Source organism: Narcine bancroftii, chromosome 12, assembly GCF_036971445.1.
Source record: "Narcine bancroftii isolate sNarBan1 chromosome 12, sNarBan1.hap1, whole genome shotgun sequence".
NCBI classification, from domain to species: Eukaryota; Metazoa; Chordata; class Chondrichthyes; order Torpediniformes; family Narcinidae; genus Narcine; species Narcine bancroftii.
The window spans coordinates 3,551,366-3,561,697 of record NC_091480.1 but is presented as its reverse complement, the minus strand read 5'-3'; the positions used below and the strand labels follow the sequence as shown (position 1 = coordinate 3,561,697).

Genomic DNA, 10,332 nt, shown 5'->3' with positions numbered 1-10,332 from the left:
CCCTTCCTCCCATTTCAGCATCCCTTCACCCTGATTTAACCCATAATACTTCATTTCTAATGAGCACTTGCTTGACTCCTCACATTTCAGTATCCCTTACAGAATTATGTAAATGAGGAGACAAGGTCCCTGAACATTCACTCTGTAAATGGGATGAGAAACGGGTACAACATAACAATTGACCAATACTACATCATATGCTAAAAATATGGAAGAGAATCCATCTGGAGCAAAAGCTGATAAAGGATCAAATACCAAAAATGTTAATAGCGCAAATCCCATTAATTCCTTTTGCAATAGACAATTTATTTTTTAAGGAATGGGCAAGAAAAGTGATTGATTTTTGGGAAATAATGTATTGATATTTGAACAGTTAAAAAAATATGGAATATTACATGGTAATATTACATTTTCATACTATCAGTTGAAAACTTATTTAAAAGAAAAGTTGGGAACTAGCCGAAGATTACCTGTAAGTAGCTGCTATGAATACTTAATTACAGACACTGCAATTATTACCAAATTATTACAAATATGTTCAGCAAATTGCAATACAAGGAAAATGATGAAGCAATATAGAAACCCAAGCAAGGTTGGGAAAAAGTTTTAAATGTTCGAAAAAAGAATGAACATGGAAGGAACTATGTGCAGGGACCATGATTAATACAATAAATACTCAGTTTCGTATGATACAAAACAATTGGCTACACATACTATATGATACACCTCAAAAGTTAAAAGAATGGAATCCAACACTATCGGACAAATGCTTCCGTTGAAAACAAGAAATTGGAGAAACAATACATGCAATTTGGGCATATACAAAAGTGAAAACCTTTTGGGAGGATTTAAAATATTAAATAGAATTATAAAAAAAAACAAAAGACCCAAAAATCTTCCTGTTAAACAACATAAAAGATAAAGAATTGGGGCTAAAATTAGACAGGGCTCAAATCAAATTTATATGATTGCTGTTCCAGCAACAAAGAAGTGCATAATGAGAACTTGGAAAACAGAAGCAACCTTAAAAATACAACAATGATACATAGAAATGAACAAGTGTATTCCTTTAGAAAAATTACCTATAAGCTAAAAGACAAATATGCTTTATTTGAACAAATTTGGAAACCATACGTAGAGAATATTATAAACTGCCAATTTCAGACTCCGTCTCTTAAAGCGATAAGTTACAATCATGACAATAATTAAAGATGAAATATTGGATGACACGATTTCTTTTTCTTCTCTTCTCTGTTCTATTTATTTATTTCTTCTTCCTTCTTTCATTTCTTGCTTTAAGTTATGGGGGTGGGAAGGGTGAGGGGGAAGCTGGAAAAAAATGAAAATGTCACTGTGTATATTTTAATGCTGAATATTTATTTATACCTGTACTGTTACTAACATGGTTTGCAGTGAAGTATTAAATAAAAAATTATTAAAAAAAGAAGCCCCCCTCATGTTTCCTCTAAATTTTTGCCCCCTGACTCTCAAATCATGTCCTCTTATTTTTATCTCCCCCTTTCTTAAAGACAAAAGCCTCTCCACCTCAACTCTATTAATTTAAATACTTCAATCAAATCCCTCTCAATCTCCTCTGCTCCAAAGAATAAAGCACTAACCCCTTTCATTTCACGCCTTTACCTGGATGCCAGCTATAAACACAGAGGAAAAAATATAAACTTATCTTTCATGAAGCAGCCCTAAAAGGCAGCTCCTGCGTCGCATTGATGTTGAATGGTGGCTTGTAGTGCCCTTTGGAGTCGCTGTAGGTGGGGTGACTGGTACCGTGGTACTGCCTGTCATAAATACGTGCCAGAGCAATGGCTGTCTTCCCTCCCCATAATCCCCCACACAGCTGGAACCACTCTGCATTTCCCATTGCTCTGCCGCATTTTGAGCCACTGGTGTTGACAAGCGGCTCCGAAGACCAAAGTGACCTGATGAAGTGCTGGAGTGGTTGGTGGGACTGTCACAAGTAGACAAGCTGCCCCTGCCCTGATGGCCTCCGTCAGCTGCCCCTGCCCTCTGACTCCTGATGGATGCTCCTGCCCTGAGGGGGTCAAGGAGGGAGAGGGCTGAGTGAATTGAAGAAGGAGGGGAGATGGGTCACAGGCTGATGGCATCATTGTAACTTCATCAGCCCACCCCTAGCCAGTTGCTTGCAGCGGCAGTCCAATCATGGTGGGTGGAATACAGTGCTCTGCCACTGACCCTTTCCCCAAGAGGGATTGCATTTGGCGCTTTGGAGTCGGCCAGGGCATATTCATGGAGGTAAGTCTCCCAACATAAGGGCGGAGAACCTTCGCCTTTACACTTGGGCTTTTTCACTGCATGAAAGAGCCTATATTTAACCTTTCCCTATAACTTAGACCCTGTAACCCTGGAAACATTCTAGTAAATCTTCTCTGCACTCTCTCCAATTTGTTGATACTGTAACGGATAAATATTGGGAGGAATTTGGTAAGATTAGTGGATTACGTACATACACACATTTTAAAGCAGATCTTATTTGAAATTTTGAAGAATTCATTTTCAGTAACATTATAGAGGCTATGGAGAATGTTATGCACATTTCACAAGTAGGTGCTTATTGAAATGACGTCATGAAATTAATAGACCATTGTTTGGAAGAGGAGACAAACTGACTGTGTGCAAGTGCCTACAGAGTGCTCACAGAAAGGTCACTCCTGGGTTTTGTTTATCTAAGATAACAGATGGGAGTAGTAGGATAACTCCTGCTGCTTGCTGAAGAAGGTGGGAATTTTTGCAAGTGAGAAAGTCACATGGGCTTCCTGGTAGTCTCATTTGGAGAGAGAGAGAGAGAGAGAGAGAGAGAGAGAGAGAGAAGACAAGCTCAACAAGCTCTCTCAGTCACAGCTGAACAATGCAAGCCAGGAAAAGCTGATGGGAAACAGAAAAGCTCCAGAGAGGCGGATGGCTGGAAGTGCTATCTGTCTGATGTTTCTCCTGGAATAAGTGGAACAGAAAGGAACTCTGTGATAGCCTGAAAGAAAGAGGTTATTGTCTGGAGAACCCTGATGGGGCAGTTTCAGCGGCAAGACATTGAGGTGATTAATGGTAGTACTTAAGTTGTGGAAATCCTGGAACAACAAATCTCTCTCTGCAAACCCTACAAGAACCTTCCTGAGCAGTAAACATTTACCTTTTGAGCACCAAAGCCTAGTGAACTTTATACATGTTAAATTCTATGCACATTATAAGAATTACCAACAACCAGTGAACTTGTAAGAATGAGAAATGTGATTGAACTGTGAACCAAAGAACTTTTCTTAAATTTACACACACATTACATACACGTGTGCTTAGAATTATAAGGGGGTTCATTTGGGTTAGTTAAGAATAGAGATAAGTTAAAGTTTGATTCTGTTTTCATGTTTAAAGTTAATTAAAAACAACTTTTGTTTAAATAACTACTTGCCTTGGTGAATGTCTATTACTGCTGGGTTTTGGGGTCCTTTGGGCTTGTAACAATACCTTTCCTATACTTTGGTGACCAAAACTACTCAATACTCCAAGTTTGGCCTCACCAATGCCTTGTACAATTTTAACATAACATCCCAGCTCCTATACTCAATGCTCTGATTTATAAAGGCCAACATACCATAAGCTTTTTTCACCATCTTATCCACATGTGACTTCACCTGCAGGGAACTATGTACCATTATTCCTAGATCCGTCTGTCCTGCATTCTTCAATGCCCAATGCCCTGCCATTCACCATGTATATCCTATTTGATTAGCCCTACCAAAATGTTACACCTCACACTTATTTACATTAAACTCCACCTGCCATCTTTCAGCCCTCTCTTCTCACTGCCCTAAATCCCTCTTCAAACTTTGAAACCCTTCTCCACTATCCACAGCTCCACCTATCTTAGTATCATCTACATACTTACTCATCTAATTGACCATCCCATCATCCAGATCATTAATGTATATGACAAACAGTAATGGACCCAATACTGAACCCTGAGGCACACCACTAGTCACCGGCTTCCATTCTGACTGTTACCTACCATTATTCTCTGGCATTTCCCATTCAACCATTGTTGAATCCATTTCACTACTTCAATGTTAATACCTAATGACTGAACTTCCTTAACTAACCTTCCCTGAGGAACCTTATCAAAGGCCTTACTAAAGTCCATATCTTCAACATCCATTGCCATACTCTCATCAATTTTCCTAGTAACCTCCTCAAAATTTGATAAGGTTTGTCAAACATGATCTTCCCTTCACAAATCCATGTTGTCTGTTCTGAACCAAACCCTGCCTATCCAAATATTTATATATACCATCTCTAAGAATACTTTCCATTAACTTACCCACCACTGACGTCAAACTTGTTGGCCTATAATTACTAGATTTACTCCGTGCATCTTTTTAAAACAATGGAACTACATGAGCTACCCTCCAATCCTCCGGCCCCATTCACGTTACTAATGACATTTTAAATATCTCTGACAAAGCCGCTACTATTTTTACATTAACATCTCTCAGGGTCCTAGAGAATATCTTGTCAGGGCCTGGAGATTTATCCACCTTTATTTTCCTTTAAGGTGCCAGAACTTCCTCTTCTTTAATCATCATCGTTTCCATAACTTCCCGACTTATTTCCCTTAATTTACTCAGATCAATATCTTTCTCTTTAGTAAACACTGAAGAAAAATTACTCAAAATCTCCCCCATCTCTTTTGGCTCCACACATAGCCGTCCACTCTCATCCTCTAGGGGACCACTATCTCTTTACTCCTAATATATCTGTCAAAACCCTTTGAATTTATTTTCATCTTACTTGACAAAGAAACCTCATATCTCCTCTTAGCCTTTCTAATTTCCTTCTTCAGATTCTTTTTATATTATTCCTCTATCACCTCATTTACTTCATGCTGGTCTATACATGACCTCTCTCTTTTACTGAACCATATTTCCAATAACCCTTGAAAACCAAGGGTCGCTAAAACTTTTAACCTTTTCTTTCATCTTAACAGAAACATACTGTCTCTGTATCCTTAAAATTTCACCTTTGAATGCTCTCCATTTTCCTTCTATATCCTCTCCATAAAACAATTTATCCAAGTCCACATCTTCCAAATCCATTCCATTCGCCTCAAAATTAGCATGTCTCCAATCAAAAATCTCAACCCTGGCTCTAGACTGATCTTACTCCATAAATTATTTTGAAACCAATAGGATTATGATCACTGCTCCCCAACACACACCTCTGTCACCTGACCTATCTCATTTTCTAATAGCAGATCTAATTCTGCCTCTTCTCTCATTGGTACCTCTATTTATTGATGTAGACAATTATCTTGCACACATTTAACATTGAAATAAATAGTGAAGAAAATCTCCTTCTCCTGCTCTCTGTTGAATACAAATGATGCATACAACATCTGTCTTCAATTTTATCCTTCTCCCGTACATCTCTTTTACTCTGGTTCCCCTCCCCCTTCACATCTAGTTTAAACCCACCAGAGCCACCCTAGAAAACCTGCCTGCAAGAATATTTGTCCCTTTCCAGTTAAGATGTAAACAGTCCTGCTGGAACAGTTCCCACCTTCCCTGGAATGTCACCCAATTATCTACAAATCTAAAGCCCTCCCTCCTGCACCATGTTTTCAGCCATGTGTTTTAGCTGCAATATCTTTCTATTTCTTACCTCACCTGAACGTAGTACTGGTAGCAATCCTGAGATTGCTATCCTGGAGGTTCTGCCCTTTAACCTGCTCCTTGCTCCCTGATCTCACTCTGCATGATCTCCACACCCTTCCTCCCCACATCATTGGTCCCCAGTTCAGGCATCTGCCTACATTTGCTACATTGGGCTTGATGAAGGGATCAAGCCCAAAACTTTTGTTGTGGATCTTTATTTTTGTGACATAAAGCTCACCTTTTGACCTGCTGAGTTTCTCCAGCAGTGTTTTTTTTTTTACTGATTGTGGGACATGGAGTTAAATCAGCCAAGTCTTCATTGAATGGGTAGAACAGCCCTGAAGGGCCTACTGCTGTTTCAAATGTGTCTATTTGGCCATTTGTTCTTCAGTGGGGAAGTCGGAGACCATGTGATTTAGAGTAGAGACAGGAAGAGAAGGAGGGATTGGTTCATGGTTGGGCTCTTCCTCTTTGACTTTGAATCTATACACATTGAACTTTCTGCCTGTAGTTTATTTTGACACACAACTGAAACTCTTTAAACACTATGATTTTACCACTCCATAATCTGAGGAAGAACTGCCAATTTTCTCTCAGACCAAGGTGGAAGTCTTGAGATTACCTCTTGGGTTTTCTCTATCACATCTCTTGATCATGCTTTTCTACTGATAGGCTTATTAAGCTGCTGTTTGTTGGTCTTTGCCATTATGGTTTGCTTGCACGTTGCTACGTGTGTGAGCAGGCTGATACATTGGCTACTGTGTGCCATGTACTGGTGATCCAGGTATGTACTGTGTACCAGGGAGTCAGACATGTCCTGTACCAGGGAGCCAGGCTTGTGTTACGTTCAGATGCGTACCGGCAAGTCACATGTGACTGTGCACTAGGGAGCCAAGTATGTACTGTGTACTGGTAGAGCCAGACATACTTGGAGCCAGGCATGTACTGTGTTCTGGAAAGCCAGGTGTGTACCATGTTCTGTGAACCTAGATACATACCATATTCTGGGAAGCCAGGTGTACAGGCATGTACTGTGTTCTGGGAAGCAGCCATGTACCATGTTTTGGGAAGCCAGGTGTACCGATGAGCCAGGTAGGTACTGTGTACCAGTGAGCCAGGTGTGTACCATGTTCCGGGAAGCCAGGCATGTACCATGTTCAGGGAAGCCAGGCATGTACCATGTTCAGGGAAGTCAGGCATGTACCATGTTCAGGGAAGTCAGGCATGTACCATGTTCAGGGAAGTCAGGCATGTACCATGTTCAGGGAAGTCAGGCATGTACCATGTTCAGGGAAGTCAGGCATGTACCATGTTCAGGGAAGTCAGGCATGTACTGTGTATTGGGAAGCCAGGCATGTACTGTAGACCAGTGAGCCAGGTGGATACCATGTTCTGGGAAGCCTGGTTTGTAGCATGTTCTGGGAAGCCAGGTGTGTACTGTGTACCAGGAAGCCAGGTGTTTACTGTCTTCTGAGATGCCAGGCGTGCACTGTGTTCTGGGAAGCCAGGCGTGCACTGTGTTCTGGGAAGCCAGGCATGCAATGTGTTCTGGGAAGCCAGGTGTGTACCGTGTTCTGGGAAGCCAGGTGTGTACCGTGTTCTGGGAAGCCAGGTGTGTACCGTGTTCTGGGAAGCCAGGTGTGTACCGTGTTCTGGGAAGCCAGGTGTGTACCGTGTTCTGGGAAGCCAGGCGTGTACCGTGTTCTGGGAAGCCAGGCGTGTACCGTGTTCTGGGAAGCCAGGCGTGTACCGTGTTCTGGGAAGCCAGGCGTGTACCGTGTTCTGGGAAGCCAGGCGTGTACCGTGTTCTGGGAAGCCAGGCGTGTACCGTGTTCTGGGAAGCCAGGCGTGTACCGTGTTCTGGGAAGCCAGGCGTGTACCGTGTTCTGGGAAGCCAGGCGTGTACCGTGTTCTGGGAAGCCAGGCGTGTACCGTGTTCTGGGAAGCCAGGCGTGTACCGTGTTCTGGGAAGCCAGGCGTGTACCGTGTTCTGGGAAGCCAGGCGTGTACCGTGTTCTGGGAAGCCAGGCGTGTACCGTGTTCTGGGAAGCCAGGCGTGTACCGTGTTCTGGGAAGCCAGGCGTGTACCGTGTTCTGGGAAGCCAGGCGTGTACCGTGTTCTGGGAAGCCAGGCGTGTACCGTGTTCTGGGAAGCCAGGCGTGTACCGTGTTCTGGGAAGCCAGGCGTGTACCGTGTTCTGGGAAGCCAGGCGTGTACCGTGTTCTGGGAAGCCAGGCGTGTACCGTGTTCTGGGAAGCCAGGCGTGTACCGTGTTCTGGGAAGCCAGGCGTGTACCGTGTTCTGGGAAGCCAGGCGTGTACCGTGTTCTGGGAAGCCAGGCGTGTACCGTGTTCTGGGAAGCCAGGCGTGTACCGTGTTCTGGGAAGCCAGGCGTGTACCGTGTTCTGGGAAGCCAGGCGTGTACCGTGTTTTGGGAACCCAGGCATGTACTGTGTTTCAGTGGGCGAGGCTTGCACTGTGTACTGGTGAGCCAGGCATGCACTATGTAGCATGTACCATGAACAAATAGTTTATTTGGGTGAAGCTGACAGGTACAGCGTTTATTGCAGGCAGCTTTATTCAACTCACTGATAACTCTTCCCTGAAGTAATTGCCACATCGTTGGCCCATCCTTCTCAGGGTTGCTGGATCATTTAACACCAGTGCTCATTCCTGCAATAATGATCAAAACAATTTCACAAGCATATAGGTAAATACTGCATCTAGGCGGAAACCTCATGTAGCTCAGGCACAAGAACATGACTCCAAGTTCTTCTGGTTTGTGAGGGATTCTTTGAATATTAATTGGACTTCAGTTGTCAGCATGGTGTGTGACCTACTTGAGAGAGCAATTCCACAGAAACCACAAGTCACATGGAGCAAAATATTCCCAGTCAGAAGCAAATTAATTCCAGCACTATTGGGAGAGACCATTGACTGTCAGGCTGATGGAACTCTGGCCTTCCAATGTAGAGAACAGGAAATTACCTATTCCTATTCTGATGACAATTCAGACAAATGTTCTTCGTGTCATACAACATAAACTATGCCTGGCACCCTGGCCTTTGGGAATAGTCTCATATGCCAGCATTTGGTCCTTCTAAGTCTTTCCCATGCATACATCTGTCCAATTGTCCCCACTGCATAACCCGTTTCTTAGTTCCACATACTTATCTAATAGTCTCTTTAAAAAAATCCTGTAATCCTCTACGTGTAATTGGAGTAATGCATCTTCTTCTTGCTATCTATCCAGTAGGATGATGATGGTTCCTTTCAGTCAGTTTATGGGGTTTGATATGTCTATCCTGGAGTGGCTGTACAGGCTGATCCTTGACAGGCTCTGCTTGCCACATATTTGGCAGATGAGGCCTGGAGGGGCAGCAGGGCAAAAGCTTTGTTGTGGTGCTTCATGCATTTTTCCTCTGTTGCCTCTTTGAAGTTGTTCTCAGAAGCATCCATGCCTTTTCTGATGGTGTCCCTCCACTGTGAGCCATCTTGAACCAGATCCTCCCATGTTGATGGGGCAATGTCAGCTTTCTTGAGGCTTTTGTGTAGAATATCCTTGTACTGTAGTCACTGGCCTCCTCGTTTTTTGGGTACCACTGGACAGTTGGCCATACAAGATGCCCTTGGGCAGTCTTCCGTCGGACATTCTAACAACATGTCCTGCTGCTGACATCACCAAGGTTGAAACTGCTGGCATTCTGGGTCGAGAAAGGACCTCGATATTGGAGATCTTGACTCGCCAGGTGATCTTCATCAGAGAACGTATGTTGGTCAAGCTGACACAAGTGACTTTGATATGGGCACCACGTCTCACATCCATAGAGCAAGGCTGATATGACAACGGCCTTGTACACCTTGTGCTTGGTGGCCAACCTGATGTCTGTGACCAAATCCAATCTTTCAGCTGACATTTCTGGGCTTTCTGGTTCTTGATTCAGTCTCTACATCTAGAGAAGCTGAAGATGTTATTGTGGTGCCCAGGTAGCAAAATTGGTTGGCAGCATTGGGACGAGTGTCATCAATGAGGACAGTTGGTTCTTTGTAACTTGAGCAGGGGCTGGTTGGTCCAAAACCTCCATCTTTTTCAGGCTGATTGTCAATCCGTAGTTCTTAGCAGTACTGGCAAAGCGACTGGAGTCTTCGAGAAAGTGGGCAACCAGTGCACACAGTAATCAGCAAACTGTAGCTCGTGTACCACAATGTCCCTGACTTTTGTTTTGCTCTCAGTCTTGCGAGGTTGAGGAGCCCACCATCAACCCTGATGTGGCATCCTGAAGAACAGCAGCGAAGAATAGTCCAAACAGAGTAGGAGCCAAAACACAACCCTGTTTTATACCATTGCTGATGGGAAATGGGTCTGATAACTCACCACACATATTGATGTGGGCTTCCATACCTTCGTGGAACTGACAGATGATTTTGGTTAAGTGGGGCGGGGGTGGGGGGGCAACTGAATTTGGTAAGACCTTCCACAGGCCGCCTCTACCAACAGTGTCAAATGCTCTGGTTAGATCAATAAATGTGACTTAGAGACTTCTCTACTGCTCAACACATTTTTTGAGATTTCTCAGTGAGAAGGTCATATCCACTGTAGTATGGGCTGTTTGAAAACCACACTGGCTTTCTGGAAGGATGTTGTCATTGATG

At 43.4% G+C, this 10,332-nt stretch overlaps 1 protein-coding gene across 4 annotated transcripts in view; it reads left to right on the top strand.

Moving 5' to 3' along the window:
• LOC138747235 (ankyrin-repeat and fibronectin type III domain-containing 1-like) overlaps positions 1-10,332 on the top strand; it is a 300,694-nt gene that overhangs the window by 1,290 nt on the left and 289,072 nt on the right. The gene's annotated exons all lie outside the window — the stretch shown is intronic.